The sequence below is a fragment of the Equus asinus genome, chromosome 3, assembly GCF_041296235.1.
Source record: "Equus asinus isolate D_3611 breed Donkey chromosome 3, EquAss-T2T_v2, whole genome shotgun sequence".
NCBI classification, from domain to species: Eukaryota; Metazoa; Chordata; class Mammalia; order Perissodactyla; family Equidae; genus Equus; species Equus asinus.
The window spans coordinates 23,849,419-23,866,173 of NC_091792.1; the positions used below are offsets into that span (position 1 = coordinate 23,849,419).

General features: G+C 33.1%; 1 protein-coding gene across 2 annotated transcripts in view; it reads left to right on the forward strand.

Moving 5' to 3' along the window:
• Nucleotides 1–16,755, forward strand: part of PCDH10 (protocadherin 10) — a 57,163-nt gene that overhangs the window by 22,062 nt on the left and 18,346 nt on the right. The window lies entirely within an intron of this gene.

Below are 16,755 nucleotides of genomic sequence, written 5' to 3' on the forward strand. Positions count from 1 at the left end.
TGGCCTATTCTTGGCCAAATTTGTTCCATCCAAATGCCAACACATGCCGTCTGCTCAGATTTTTAAAGCAAATCCAGAGATCCTACTGTTTAATCCATTAATGTTTCAGGATATGTTTATTAAAGATAAAGTAAGTATATTTTGGAGCCTGCCTGGTGGTGTAGTGGTTAAGTTCATGTGCTCTGCTTTGATGGCCTGGGGTTTGCAGGTTCAGATCCTGGGTGCAGACCTATACACCACTTATCTAGCCATACTGTGGCAGCATCCCACATACAAAATAGAGGAAGACTGGCAGAGATGTTAGCTCAGCAACAACTTCCTCAAGCAAAAAGAGAAAGACTGGCAACAGATGTTAGCTCAGGGCAAATCTTCCTCACCACAAAAGAAGAAAGAAAGAAAGGAAGGAAGGAAGGAAGGAAGGAAGAAAGATGAAGCATATTTTTTAACATAATCACAAGAATGGTGTTTCTCCTAAAAGAATTTCCCTATCATTTATTGTCTAGTTATTGTTCAAATTTCCATAATTTTCTCATAAATATTATTTACAATTCATTTGATTCATGATTAATTGAGGTTTATAGATAGCAACCCATTTTTATTTTTTATTTTTAAACTTTTTACTAAAGTATAATATGCATATAGAAAAATACAAAAATCACAAATGCACATCTCAAGAGGTTTTCACAAAATAGACACACCTGTGTAATTAGTGATGACAACATTAACTAGGCACTGTGTCCAGTAGCCAAAACATCACCAGTATCTCAAAAAGTTCAGGATTCTGTTTCCTTCCAGTTGTTACTACCCCAGGGATTACCACTGTGCTGGCCTCTAACCAAAGATCAATTTTTCCAGGTTTTAAATTTATATAATTTGAATAAATGAAATAGTATAAAATGTTTGGGTTTCACTAAAATATAATAGCCAGCTATTCTCTTTGATAATATAGGGAAGGCAATCAGCACAGCCTACAATATACCAGTGCATAAGCTAAAAAGACAATTTAGTTAGATGTGTTCTCCTTGGATATGATTTCTCTTACTATCTTTGGAGTTCTCATCATGTCTAGTCTTTCAAAATGCCTGATACTTGTCTTTATATCTTTCTTATTGATTGAAACATAATATTCTATTAATTTAGTGGTGTTTCATAGGAAAAATGTTTAAATGAATTGATTTGAATACTAGATTATAACAAGAGAGTAGAAAAAATTGACCTGTCTGCATTTCACACTTCCCTGAGGCTAGATTAGAGGATTGTGGCCAATTGGACACTATCATACTTAAAGGAGACTCTGAGTAAATTTTAGAGGTTAACATTTTGGAAAATAGCATATCTTAGGAGAGTTTTAAAGGATTGAGGGGCTGTGAATTGAGAAGAAAGGGGAGAGGTGACATAACAAATGTTAAGTGTTTAAACAAATACTACACAGATAAGATAGCAATCAGTTAATCTTTCTTTATTGAGAGCAGAAAAGAGAAAATGGATCTATATTGCATCCTGGGAGATTTAAATTACACACTATGGGAAATATCCTGACCCTGACATTGGTATTTGCTCCTGAAACACTTTACCTAGAAAGCTTTACAAACTGCAGACGTATGCATATGCCAACTGTGATTTGGGGAAATAGCACTTTCTATCCCCATGATGCACTGCCTACAGAATGCCTTTCCCAACACTGGGGCTGGTAAGGAGTGAAGAGGATGAGGCTCAGTGTTACTGGAGAGTCAAGGAAAAGCAATTGAGAAAGCCTGGGTTTTTATCTGTTTCTTTCACTTCCTTTTTTTATGTGGATGACATCTTAGCTCTCTTACTTTTGAATTTTGAAATCACAGTTTTAGAAGAAAATTTGGGGAGATGTGTAGATTGCAGAAGCTGAGTATGAAAATGTCTAATATATTTTATATGTATGTTCAGTAAATAACACAATTGTGTCTATTAAAAGTATACTTCATACTTTAAGGTTTAAGACTTCATATAATATATAGTTATAATTTATAAAAGGAAGACAGATGACTATAGATTTTAAATATCTTATCTTGTCAAATATTGAATCCTTCCTTTACTAAGTTGGCTTGTTTCTTATATAATAAGAGTTTTCCACTTTTGGTATGATATTATCTTCTGCTGAATTTTAAGGAAATTCCTTGGTGTCAGTTACTGTGAAATGGCTTATAATCATATAAAAACGAGACATCTATTATTAATGATTCAAGGTCAAGTTGCCTACTCCCCTTAAATCTAATAGTAATACATGGCTTCTTAGTTATTTTAGAAGATATGATAAACAGGCTGTATATAATCATTATATTTTGGGTAGATATTTTGGAAAGTAAATTAAAATGTAGTGTTAGCTTGGTAATGTGGAAGCATGAATTAATCACACAAAAAATAAAATGAAAGGGAAAAATATCAAATGGGGAATTGTAAGTTAGCTAAACATTAATGTTAAATTTAATAATAGTAGTAGCTACTTCTGAGTGCTTGTTTCATAGGCATGAGAACGTGAAATAAGACAAAACAAGGCACCAATTTCATATATACACAACCAATGTTACAAGGTGATAGTTATTCTCATCAATCAAAGGTCATGAAATAAGCCCTAAGAATCTCAGGCTATAGAAAAGTAACTTTAGAATTAGCTATATGAATATTTTATAATTATATAAATATACTTAATCATATATAGGCAAAGGGGTTGTTTAATATTAGAAAAGTCTTTTGTTGATTGAAGTGAATTCTAACTCCTATGCACTTGAATTAAGCTAAAGATTTGGGAAATCTATATTTTTTAATTATGTCATGAAATGGTGTAAAGATAATTATTTCTCAAATTATAACAACAAAATATTGACTCATTGAAACTACTGGGAAAGGTAGTTTTTCAAAAATTCAGGCTTACACTAGAATTATTTTTAGGAAATACTTGACATTGAATAATGTAATTTTCATCTCTCACAATTAAAATTGAGCTTGAGATCTAGAAACAATCCTTGAGAACTTAAATTGCTTGCTTTGCAGGAAGTCTTCGTAGAAATTATGTTTTCATAATGCTTATAAAAGTGTGCTAATATATCTAATATGGGGGAATACTGCCTTCCTTTTAAATGAAAATATTTAACGTAGTTTGCAAATGGCATACTACATTGCTTTGAAGTTAATTTTAAATCTATGTCCTTTTTAAAATCTTTCAAAGTTTTTCACATTTCCATTCCTTTCTAATTTCAGAGAGATGTCAATAGGTCTTATTATTTGTAATACTGTTATTTATTGTAAAGCAGTGCCATGGCAGTTTAGAACCATAACAACGTTTTTAAGTAGCTGCTTTAGGCAATTCTTCCCAACCTACTGACAAAAGCAGTGTGACCCACATTCATGAAAACTTACTGAAAAGCCCTTAAAAGCTTCCAGGCACAGAGGTCTTCAGGTTTGTTGGCTCCTGAACTCAATTATATAAATGTTCTCAAGGCCTGCTCTATAGGAAAATGATTATGGCTTATGAGCTCCTCACCGACTGATGTGAAAATAAGATCAATATCTTAATTTAAAACATGAATGTAGTAACTGAATCAACTGAAATACCTCTGAGTGATATCTAGGGGGAAAAATAGAAATACTTTGAGAACTCTGGTTGAGGACGTAAAGGGCATCAGATCAACGTCAGTGTTAGTGATCACACAGAGAGCCTCATGCACCCTCATTTCGTATAAGGCTACTCTGCCTCCTGCACAGATCAACATATTCAGATCAGGTCATCTCAATGTCACCCGCTCTGGGCCCTCCTAGAAACACAGAAAAGCCTTTTAAATTATTGATACCCACCCCCAATACGTCATGCAAACCAACAACCCTCCTTTGAGACAATTTTGAAGAAAGTTAATAAACCAACCTCAGACAGATTACAGGACCAGGGAAAAGTGTTCAACTTCTTTTACAGTGTACGTGAAGCACAACTTGCTCACCCAGTTGGATTGTGGCGTCTTTAGTAAACACTTGAAAAATACTCTAGTTTTATTGTTTTCGGGATAGATTTTTCTAAGCATCGCTAATTTTATCCATTTAGAGTTTATGATAAATTGGAACTTTGAATTTCAGAAGATATCATTTTCTAACTTTACTCTCAAAGTATGCATGCACTTCCTTTGGACTCATAGCTTGCCGTGGAATTATGAGAGTGGGTCTTTTTTTTTTCTTTGGTTTATAACATTACATAAATTTCAAGTGTACGTCATTATATTTTGACTTCTGCGTAGACTAAATCATGTTCACCACCCAAAGTCTAATTACCATCTGTCACCGTACACATGTGTCCTTTTACCCCTGTTGCCCTCCCCCACATAGATATAAAGACTGGGTCTTTATACCCATCCTCACATCAGAGAAGTGATGTGGCGTACTTGAGAGCTCCGGTTACGCGACCAATCTGCCAGGGTTCGTATATAGATCCAGCCAGTTACTGACTTCGTAACCTCTGTAATTTCTTTAACCTTCCTATAACTCATTTTCCTCATCTGTGCCATAGATCCTCAAAAGCTCATTATGGAGATTAAATTATTTAACGTAGTTAAAACAGTGAGTGCCTGGCCCAAAGGAAGCACTCATTAAGTGTTCAAGGCAACCATATATTCAGTTAAAATTGGAACAATGACATCAGCCTGAGTATGGAGAAAATTAAAATTCCGGGCTTAAATAGAACTAATTATGCTTTCTTTTACTTCCAGAGAAAAATCAGACTCCAAATGTTCTTTTCGCGATATATCACTATTTTACATCTGCAGTCTCTATTCTTTCACATAATACATATCTTTTAAATATACAGTATCCCTTTTTTCCCTTTCTTTTGTGAAACCAATGGAATGGATAGAATAGAACTAAAGGTATAATGCCTAGCAAAAACTAAGTTATATTTGTTTTCTGATGTTAGTCACAAAGCATGATTATAACTTTTAAAATTTCACATTCTCATGATTTTATTTAACTTGTGCGTTTATAAGGAGTAGAGATACTTGATTAGGTACAACAAGCAGTAAAAATAATCTGACAAAGAATACTCTTTTGAAACAATAGATTTTTGTTTCAGTATGGGAAGCAGCATATTATATTTGGTGATTGGAGGAAAATAAAGAATTTATATTTGTTTAGGCCAGATTTTTTAAAAAGTGATACAAATCAATGTCCGTATCCCATTTGACTTAATCTACATTTTGACAATTGTGCTGGCCCATAGGGTGAATTCTGGCCTTAGACAGGATAGTGTAACTGTTCTTATAGCCCTGTGTGAGAGACACAGAGGCCCTAATATCATCACACAAAATAAACGAAAACTGTTTGTCAGTGTGGAAAATTGGGTCTTTCTATAAGATATACCAAAGATATCTATGTCTGCTATAAATCAGTATTTGAGTACACAGAAGCCCAAAGATTTTCTTGCCTCCTTTTTCTTCACTAAAATCCTCTTATCTGATAAACCTGATTCTCTCAGTCAGCCTTATATTTATATTTTTGTACCTTTGGCTTTCAGAGTCAGACAGAACTAGCAAATGATGTCACAAGCCCATTTGAGAAATGCCCCCAAACTGCTCAAACTTTACTTTCTTTTTATGGTTTATTCATTGGGCTCGCTGTGTCATTATCATGACTTTATGATTCTGTGTGTTTTCTGTCTTCTGCCTTCCACATCACTTTTTCCTGAATAACAATAGACAATAGTCCAAACCACTAGGTTCCAGTGCCCAAATTGCATTTCAATATCATATACTCTTATTTCTCTGTATGCGCATGTCTCATTTGAAAGCAAAAATTTCTCATTTTTTATAAAATGGTGAAATCTATTCTATTTAATACTGCTGTTTCCCAACTATGGAAGAAATGAAATTTTAAAACAGATTTAATTGGCTTTTCGTTTATCATATCTGTGAATGAAATTGCAACGTCAACAGCAATTAAGCATTTTCTCTCTTCTCAGACTGCACTGTTCTTCAATGATTCCACCTTGTTTTTAGTTTCTTCTCTCATTAACAGATGAAGGAGATGTTTAGTTGATTAGAATAAAATGTCTTTGGCTATTTTTGGAAAGATTCGTTAGAGGGTAATCAAGGAAGGATTCAGAGAACTCTGCTTTGGGGCCAATATTGGAGCACCGTCTGCATGATTTTAGCTGACAGAGAAAAATGGCCTTCTAGGAGTCCAGAATTGCATGAACAAAAGTGCAGAATTAGCAAATAAATATGAAGAAGTGAATATTCTAGGTTGCCAAATCTATAAGATAAATCCAGGGGAAATAGTGGAAGTTAAACTTTGAAAGTAATGTTTTGGATCAATTAAGACATGTTTTGAATGATAATACCAATAGTGATAGTAGCTAACAATTGTTAAGAATTTATGAGCCTGCCACTACTCTAAGAACTTTGCAGGTATTTTTCCCTTTAAATCTTACAATAACCAAATGAAACAAGCATTCTTGCTGTCTCCGTTTTACAGATTATAAAATTAAGAAAAAGGGATGTCCAGTAACTTGCCCATGGTCTCATGGCTGATGAAAGAGAGCCAGGCTTTCTATTTGAGACCATCTGATTCTAGAGTAAGTGTTGGTAACCAGTTCCCTACTTGAATCTCAGGCTTAAGAAACCGGACACTATTCAGAAAGAAGTCAGTAAGGAGTTTTTGTCCGGCGTGGGGTTTTTGGTTTTGTTTTACTAGCAGATTGTCAAGTTTTGTGGCCACAAGGGCCTGGTGGAGAATGAAAATGACGGGATTACTATTAGAAAAATTTTGAAAAAAAATTTATAGTATTAGAATCCTAAAAGTAGCAATGAAAGGTAAAGAAAGTAGTTATCAAGGATGGTTCTCAAGTCTTGAGACTGGATGATTGGGAGGAGATTGCATCCTCAATACTGCTAGCACTACTGTTAATAATAATAAACCTCATGAGCTGGAGGGAGTCGATTTTGATTAGAAAATTGATAACCAATTAGGAACACCCTCAAAGTCTGTTTCGGTAAAAAGGAAATAGTTAGATGAAAAGTTATGTCTGATGTGTATATCAAAAATGCAGGATTTTTTACACTCTCACAATTAATAATTGAATTATTCAAATTAATTGTGAGACAGTGTAAAAAACAAGTGTAGTTCCATTTTTTAAATTTAATTTTTGGAAGTGAAAAGTAGATCCCAGGAAAGATGATAACTGAAAATACTAGAAGATTGAGATATAGCAGGGGTTACTTTTGGATAGGAAAGATTTGATCAAACGTATGCGACCTTTAATCACTTAAAATACGTTATTTTAAACGCCGTAATTAAAATCATCCCTGTGTCTTTACTCCTTCTGTGAATTGCAGACCAGATGGTCCTAGGGTGAAATATACTTGTGAGTCTCTCTATGATAGAAAAAATCTAGAAGCAATATTTTATTAAAAAAAATTCAGTCTCAGTTATAAAGTGAATTTACTATTAGTCTGTAATCATTATCTGTCTTATTTTTTTCCTTGTTAAAATTTGTGGAAAAAATGTCCCCTGCTTTTTTATAGGTTCCTAGCTTTTATTGCTGCTAATGTTACCTGAGACTTGAGATGGTGGGATAGCATCACTTCTTCGAGCAGCTCATTCCACCACGTTTTTTCTTTCACAATTACCCTTAGAATTGACTTATCAGCCACAAAGCACCCAGGCAGTCATTTTGACCTCAAAACGTTTTGTGACATTTGGATGATTTAGGGTGATGGAATGCAAACTCTTTCCAGATATGTAAAGTATAAACCCTGGAACCTCAACTGGGCTCTGTGAGGAGACACGTGGCTCCTTTCTTCTGTGTTCCCCCATCACAGTCTTTTCTGGCTAGCTCACCAAATTTAATGAAGATGTCTCTACTTTTCCAACTGGCTTCTACTGTCAAATAATTATTTATTTATATTTATAGACATTTGACTTCCATATTTTTTAAATTTTTTAAAAATTTTGAGAAGCTCTCTGTTGCAGTCACAAGAAAGTTCACATTTTTTGTGAGGAAGATTAGCCCTAAGCTAACATCTGTGCCAATCTTCCTCTACTTTGTGTATGGGATGCTGCCGCAGCATGGCTGATGAGTGGAGCAGGTCTGCATCTGGGATCCGAACGGGCAAACCCTGGGCCTCTGAAGCAGAACGTGTGTAACTTTAACCATTTGGCCACAGAACCAATCCCTACGTTCACATTTTTACCAGCTATAAAAATTTTTTGTATTTAAACCCTGCCTACATTTTTTTCTTTGTGTCATTCAGTGCTTGTCAGTTTCTTGATCCACCAGTTTTCCCAGGTCCTTGTACTTTGACATATTCCATTTTCCCTCTGGAATGCTCCCTCATCTACAGAACCACTCCTCACCACATCTGCTTGGCCTTCTCTTACTCGTCAATCGATTCAACTCATTTTACATTTAGTGAGAAGCTTTCCCAGACAAAGAGATATAGACATTCTTCTTGTAACTTCTTATAGATTTTTATACATGATTACTCTTTTTAAAACATCTTGTAAAACAATTGTTTGCCTATTGGACTCTTAAATCTTTTAGAAGAATCCATGTGTATTCATTTTAGAGTCTCAAGACCCAGAACTTTGTCTGGAGCAAAGTAAACACCCATAAATGCTTAAAGACAACATCAATGAATCAGTAAATGAAACATCCTGAAACCAAGGAAGCACATGCATTTTCGTTTTTGGTTATCTAGGTATCTTCTCGACTTATGTAAATTGATATACTGAATGCCAAAACAAATAACTCCACAAAATCTTTCCATTTCCGCTCCTAACATGTTCTCCCCAGGATTTCGTCATCTTTCAACCTTTTGTGCTTTTCACGTCCTTTTTATTCTAGCCTTAACTATACTAGTTCTTTTATTCTCTTTTCTGATTGACCACTTTCTCTTTTGTTTTCTCCTTACACCTCATGTTTCATCATCACCAACTGCTAATTTTACTAATCTATTTCTTTTCATTTGTCTGTCACATATAATTTACAAACACATACGTAAACATTAAGTAAATATAAGATAATCTTAAACCTGAACATAAAGGAGGATCCATTGTAGATATATGATTAGGGGCAGGAGGTTGTTAATGATACACGATAATACACTAGAGGCAATTTATCTGACTTTCCTTTACGGTTCTGGGGTTTTCGTGTAACAGTGTTTAATTCTGTGGTATTTTTACTCATCATCATTATTGAATAAGTTATTTTCAGATTTTTTTCTTAGATATTGTGTGTCTTTTTATGGCATTGTGGCAACTACTGTGTATCACCGATGCTTTTCTTAATAATGATACAAAATTTTGATTTTTTTTTGCAAGAGCTTATGAAGTATGTAGATAGGTTTGTACATTTGTTATATTTTAATAATGATATAGATATTTTACATATAAATATACATTGCCAATACTGTTTAACCAGCATCTTTTACTGGCCCAAACAAAGGTTATTTAATATTAGAAATTTTGGGGATTTATTGTGATACTTCTCATAAACAGTAATGTACAATATACTTTTATTTTTACTTACTTTACTATGTGATTAAATATTTGCAGTAATTAAGATGAACCCTAATCAAACCCAAAGTCTAAAGTAAATATGAATTTATATTTTAGTACATATGAATTTATGTTTTAGATAACTGAATTTTATTTATTTATCTCCTTGTGAATTCTGACATCTTAATTTTAAATCATTTCAGATGGAAATATGTGTAAAATTTGTCACATGAACTACAGAGTTACGAAATAATTAGAAAATGTGGTGCAAAATTTTCCTAGAAAACCCAGTGTAACATTGGCCTTGGTGGTAACTAGTGGCATCTGCGGTATCATGAAGCAGATGCCTTGAGGACAGGGTTGCCGAGTTTAACAAACAAAATAGTTCACACTCAAATATTGCATGGGGCGTATGTATACTAACAAATTATCCATCGTTGATCCGAAATTCAAATGTAACTGGGCCCCAGGTATATTATCTGGCAGCCCTGCTCAAGGGATTATTGAATGCTACGGCCTTGGTGTTCCTAACCTGCTTTAGTCTGGGGGTGTTTTTCTGGAAACAGAAAAACAGTGGTCAGCTTCCAGTTTTCAATATGTTAGCATTTTAACTCCCCTCTAAGCCTGCAATTCTTGTTTTTCATGTGCTGTGTGATTTGACATAGAAGCAACGGAGTTGTGTGAGGGGAAATCAGATCAAGTAGCTTAAATAAACAGCCTTACTTTCACACACAGTTTCTAAGTCGCATGTGTTGTGTGTGTCTTTTTTTGAACATAAACTTGTATAAATTATGTTATAAGTATTTTATTTACAAACCCAGCAAATTTTCCACTTATATTCATGGCTTAAATATCGAAGGCTTTAATTAAATTATTTTGAAATCTTATCCCTGTTTAAGTAGGCTGTTAGTGGTTAATGAATTAGATATGTGGCTATATATTTGTCAAATGAAGTTCTTATGTATTCATTCTTAAGTTTTTCTCATCTTTTGTTGCTGGAATTTATGCTTGGTTTTCATATAAATGGTGAAGTTGTGTACATCGCTGGTAGTTGGTCCAATATTGTAATGCAATGATATTGTTTGTTGCAAATAGGTCCATACACGCATAACAACCCTATACTTATAGGAATAACCAATTCCATCCAAGCATTTTCCACCTTCTGCTTTGAAAATTAATGCTAATTTCAACCTTACAGGGAAGTAACTAATTTAATCTCCTTATAATGTTGTTTTGAAGGAAACTACTTGAAATATGAGTATCTAAATGTCAGTAAATATTATCAGCTTCATAATTCTCAAAGAAAACAAAAGAGAATCATTTATTCTTTAAAGGAACATATGGATATCTTGTTAAAGTTTCAGACACACGAAATAAGAGTATTTGTCTATCAAATTAAAGTATCCTTTATCATTATTAAAGTAAGATATAACTGAGTGGATTGTCTTCAAAAGAAATTTCAAGAGTACTTCTTTATTGCCAGTGTACAGAATGTGATTTTCAAATAGTTCTGGAACAAATCACAGTTTCTATATTTTAGTGGATTAGTATAAAGAATTCCAGAAAAAATTTTACTCTTATAAACATGGAAAGCAATATATGTTAGGATTCCATTCCCTAAATATATGCCAATGTAAAGTCAGAGCATTTGAAAAATAATTCAGTCTCCAAACTTGATTTTAAGACACCAATGAAGCAAGGAGGTTTGTTTACCAGAGGGAGCTTAGTATAATGGCCAAATTTGTTAAGCTTCCAAGGCGTAATTGTCGACATTTCTAGATAAATTTGGAATAATCCCCCTAATATATAAAATTCTATGTAAGCACATTGTCATAGTAGGGTTTTTTTTACAAGTATTTTAATTTAAAATTTTAGTGTTTCTGGTGTTTAAAAAAAGATATTTAAAAATACTGAAAATTCTTGTGTCTAGATAGAAAAGTTATACATGATTACTGTGTGTTTTTAGATATCTTGCTGAAATCAATTCAGAAGATGGTAATAATCCAAGTATATTCTCTGATGAAGGGATCTAATGATACACTATCAGTGGTTTTTGTCATTGAGTTCAAAGCACTATTAATTAATACAATTAATTAGTGATAAAGATGTTTAAACTGAACAAAATTGCATTACTATAATTACATCTACCCTGTTATAAATGTTAGTGGTATTTGGCATGATTACACTAACCCACAAAATAGATATTTCCTGGGGACCAGTTGTAAATGTACTGTCGCCTTTGTAGATGGTGGTTCTAAATTACACATACACACAAGCATGCGCAGGTATATAGAAATTTCTAAAAGCCTATGGATCCTCTATCTAGAAGGAACCCACGATGTTTCAGGAGACTTACTTTCTCATATAAAGCTACGTGAGTATATTGGTGTACTGTCACACTTGTGGACTGTACTTGTGGACAAGTAGAAGCCCGTGTTTTCACGGCTAAGTCTTTTACTTAATAATAAAATTTAGTTTAAAAATAAACACTGAGCAGTACTAAATTCTGAAATTTTCACTGTTAGTAAATTCAGGGCTTTGCACAGTACATCAACTCTACTTGATCTCTAGGGTACCTTCCAGCTTATCCAGTAAATTCCTTCTTTGTACACACCATTCTTAATGAGAAAATGAGGCCCAATTCATTTTTAATCCACAGCCTAAAATCAGTATAGTCTCTATCACAGGAAAAATATAGCAGTATTGGTAGCATTAGATTCTTAGGCGACAGGGTGACAATTTAAGGGTGACAGAGTTGCTAGAGCTAGAATTTCTATGGAGAGAATGTTATGCTCAACACGCTTCTCTCCTCACTTAGAAATGATCCATTTTCCTCAATCACTGATGCACATTTCTATTCCACAAAACTACACTCGCTGGTTTATCTCTTTAAAAACCCATAGATTTAACTTTAAATTTAATAAACATTTATTAACTGCAAATTATGTTGTAAGCATTGCATACACGTATAGACTAAACTAAAAACAAACACGTGGCTTTAACATATTTCTTACATGAATGGTCTGAAGGATTGTTTGAGTCATTTATTTCACAGAGTTTCCTTTCTAAAAGATTAATCAAGTTTATATATGGGAACCACCTCCTCTAAATGAACTCTTGTTTTCTAGATATATTCTGTAATTCCTTGTCTCTGTCAAGCTAGAATAAAAAGGCATCCTGTTTGATGAAAGATAAAAGGATATTTAGCATGAGGATGGTGTGAATATTGTGAAATAAATATAGGAACTCAAGTTTATGCTGCACTAAGCTATTATTATTGGACAGAAAAACAATATCTATTATACTAACAGAAGGCTTTCAGTCTTTATATAATTTATAATAACATATAGGAGGTAATCAGTTTTTCACTTTATATATATATATGTTTTTTAATTTAGAATCTTTTTTGTAATTTTTTGTGAGGAGGAAATCAATTACAATGTGAACAATGTACAGCTATATTTTTAAAAATGAAAGCAGGCCAGCCCCAGTGGCCTAGGGGTTGGGTTCAGCGCACTCCACTTTGGCGGCCTGGATTCAGTTCCCTGGTGTGGATCTACAGCAGTTGTCTATCATTGACTTGCTGTGATGGCGGCTCACATGCAAAATAGAGGAAGATTGGCAACAGATATCAGCTCAGGGCAAATCTTTCTCAGCACAAAATAAATAAATAAAAGCAAATATAAGCATGTTCAAGTGAGAAGATAAAAGACAAGTCAAGCAGTGACCAACCTTTAATAGTTAACACTGCTGTGCTCATTTCTGGACTTTGGGGTTAAACAGAAAAAGAAAATTCTTTAGAGAGATTTTCAAAGAGAATCCTCAAAAATGGTTCAAGAATAAGACAGAGGAAAGTTAAAAGAACTGATTATTCAACTAGACAGATCTCTAATGGAGGCTTGCTTTTAAACGATCTTTCCGTTTATAACATGCTTTTACACGAGGAACAGAGAACAGGTGCCTCTGACTTCTACAAGGGGTAATGGGCTTAAACTCTTGTGTGCTAGATCCTCTTGATATATAGAGAAGCGCCCTGACTGTGAGCTCATTAAACATCGGAATGCGCTCCGGAGTAGGTTACTGATCTCAGCCTCTGGAAGTTTTTCACTGCATTGGCGTCTCAGTCATCAGGGATGTTTGAAGGCTGTTCTCTCTTGCAGTCGCAGAAGTAGATTAGATCACCTCACAAGCTTGATTTATTGCTTTAGCTTCTGTGGTTGATACTCTCATAAAGTATAAAGGATGTTTTGCTTTCTGCTATGCAAGTATAAGAATGTGAGTATTCAAATTATTAAATTGTCATTTTAGTATATTATACAAAATTGTTTTTCTCCAGGCTATTATTATACTATTATACATGGTGTAAATAAGAGATCAGTACTGATATTTTTGTAGTTATTTTTGCCAAACACATGTTTGCAGTCATTCTTCTTAAGTCATTAATCAGAATTTTTAAATGTCCCAAGTTTAAAATCATACTTTACAAATTATCAAAGGCAATAACAAGATTCCACAACACAATGAAAAGTATGCATCACGAAACTTTCACTAAAAATTATAAATATGCTAAATATATACATACATATATATGTTAAATATATGCATACATATACATATATATACTAGATTATAAGAAGATAGATATTTGAATATCTCTTTTCCATTAAGAATGATTTTTCATCTGCAGTTCAGACAGTAAGACAATGTCTTAAACGTAACATTTCTGTGACTCACTATGAAGAATAAATGCAGTGAATGAAAAAATAGAGGTTAAAAGGAATACTAACAGTCCTTTTCCTATTACATTTGATTAGATACAAAACAAAATCTTTCATCCATTTCAAGTGACCCATTTCCTACTACGTATATTGATGAATAGTGAGGGAAAGAAATGCTTTTGTGAAATGAAAAGAAAAAGCAGAAACTCTTGAAGCATGCTTTGATAATTCCAAAACATATATAGAATATATCAGAGAGCATAGAGATCCGATGAATTTGACCCATTCTTCTAGCCTGAAATGCTTCAGCAAATGCCTAGCCATAATAGTTAATACTGAACAAGAACTGTCCTTGGCACTGACTCTAAAATGTAATAAGATTGATTTTTTTAAAATAATATTTGTGTGCTACTTGTCCAACATTAACCCATACAGCCCCCAAAGAATAATGATTATTCAGTAGTCAAACTCGCTTCCTAAAAGCCTTGGAAAAAAATGTATGTGAACTAAAACCTTAGTAATATAATATTTCATTTTTTTGTTTGTCTTGCAGTACTTTACATTTGGGAAATTAGCTTCTGAAATGGAGGACGTCTTCCCTCCCCATTCTCATTTAGTTGACCTTCAACCTCATCTCTTATACTTGTCCTATTCAGATTTGAAATCTTGAATTAGCAAATAAGTAGGAGGAGGTAAATTTAACAAAAGGCAGTTGTATTTTCCAGACAACTACTGGAATAAGAGCACTTTAAGTAAAAGCAACACACATGTAACCCAGTAATTAAAATATGCCTTTTAACCTTATGTTTATATTGAAGATATTGAGTATATTGTGCTAAATATCTGTGTTCTTATAACCATGAACCATTTTAATAACACAAGTTCTTTTTGTATTTTGACTAAATCAGATGAACGCAGAATACCCATGCTAATAGCTTTTTCCATAAGTAACCTTTTAACCTAATTAGAAATATTTTACTGATTTAAACGTGTTAGCTTGACTAATTTCTGCATTTATACAAAGATGTAGCTTTTCATTTTTTTCACATAATGAATTAGCTTGTAAGTTGAGTATAGGTCACTCCTGAGTTTGTTTTGTCCTTGAACTACTAGAATAATGTTTCCTATAAATCAGTATTTTCTGATTTATACTATTTAAAGAAAAAAACTTAAACCTGTAAATAACATCTCCAACTTATTTCAAAAAAAGCAATATTATTTGTAGGGTGATCATATTTCCTGGTTGTCCAGGAAAGCACAAGATTATGTCTTGTGAAATTATTAATATTGTTCCCTTTGACTCACACAATTGCTCATTCTGGACAATAACTTATTTGGTGATATAATTATTTGTTCCAATTCATTTTATTAAACCCAAATTTCTATGGTGGCTGACTATTCTAATGTACTGAAGAATTTTAAATTCTCATTGGTATACACAAAATATATTTGAATCATTTATACTCAAGTTTATCACGAAACAGGGAATTTGAATTCAAGGGCATAGGAAAATTGGTTTTGAATCTTTTAAAAGAACAAAGTTTCTATTTGCTTATAGAATATTCTCTGTGCCGTTTTGACCAGGTAAGTTATAACAGCTACCACATAGTCCCGTGTTGTAGCTAACTTATCTTATAATTCATGATATTATATGATATGATAAAATAAAATGTGTTTTGATTGCTTTCAGTGCTGGTTACTACACAGGACCTGTATATATTCATTTTCACTTTAATTTCTGTCAATGATGATGCTTCACTTTTACCATTTTAATTGATGTGTGACTGCTAAAAAGTGAACTAATAAAGAAATGCTTGATAGCCTAGTGAGAAACTGAGTTTGTGAGGAAAAACAAATGAGAGGATCTGGGAAAATAAATTAGGAAAAATATATAACTAGATAATCTTTTTGAAATGAGTGAAAATACCATAAGAGAGGAAATGAACTGATCAGCATGTTCTTATATTTAAAAAAAGCAACAATTCACCAGACTGAAACAAGTCAGTTATGCTATTCAGTATAGTTTTTCATTTTTAATGAGATATACATATACAAACAATTGTGATTTTTATCACAATTGAACTATCTTGATTTTCAGCACAATTTTATTGTATGTTTATTATATGCCAGATACTGATTTAGGGGCTGCAGTTTCTGTTCTCTTTGTGCTCATGGTCAAATAATACAAAGATTATGGATGGGTGCAAAGAAATATCCTGTATCACTATAAATAAATAAAATACTTAGAATCATAAAATCTCAATTATTAAATCTGAGCATTCTGCTTCATAATTCAATACATTTTATAAGACTGGAACAAATTCAATAAGACCTTTTTCTCCCCTTAGCCTTTACTCTCTTTATGAGAAAGCCGATTCCTTTGGAGGGATACATTTACTTAAAAAAAACAATTTGTAGGCCATAAAAAGATCTGGTTTTTATACAATTTAAGAAATGAGATAAACCTAAAAGATATGAATCATCCTTTAAGTTTTTAACTATGTAAACACTTCCTGGTACAGTTTTCTGT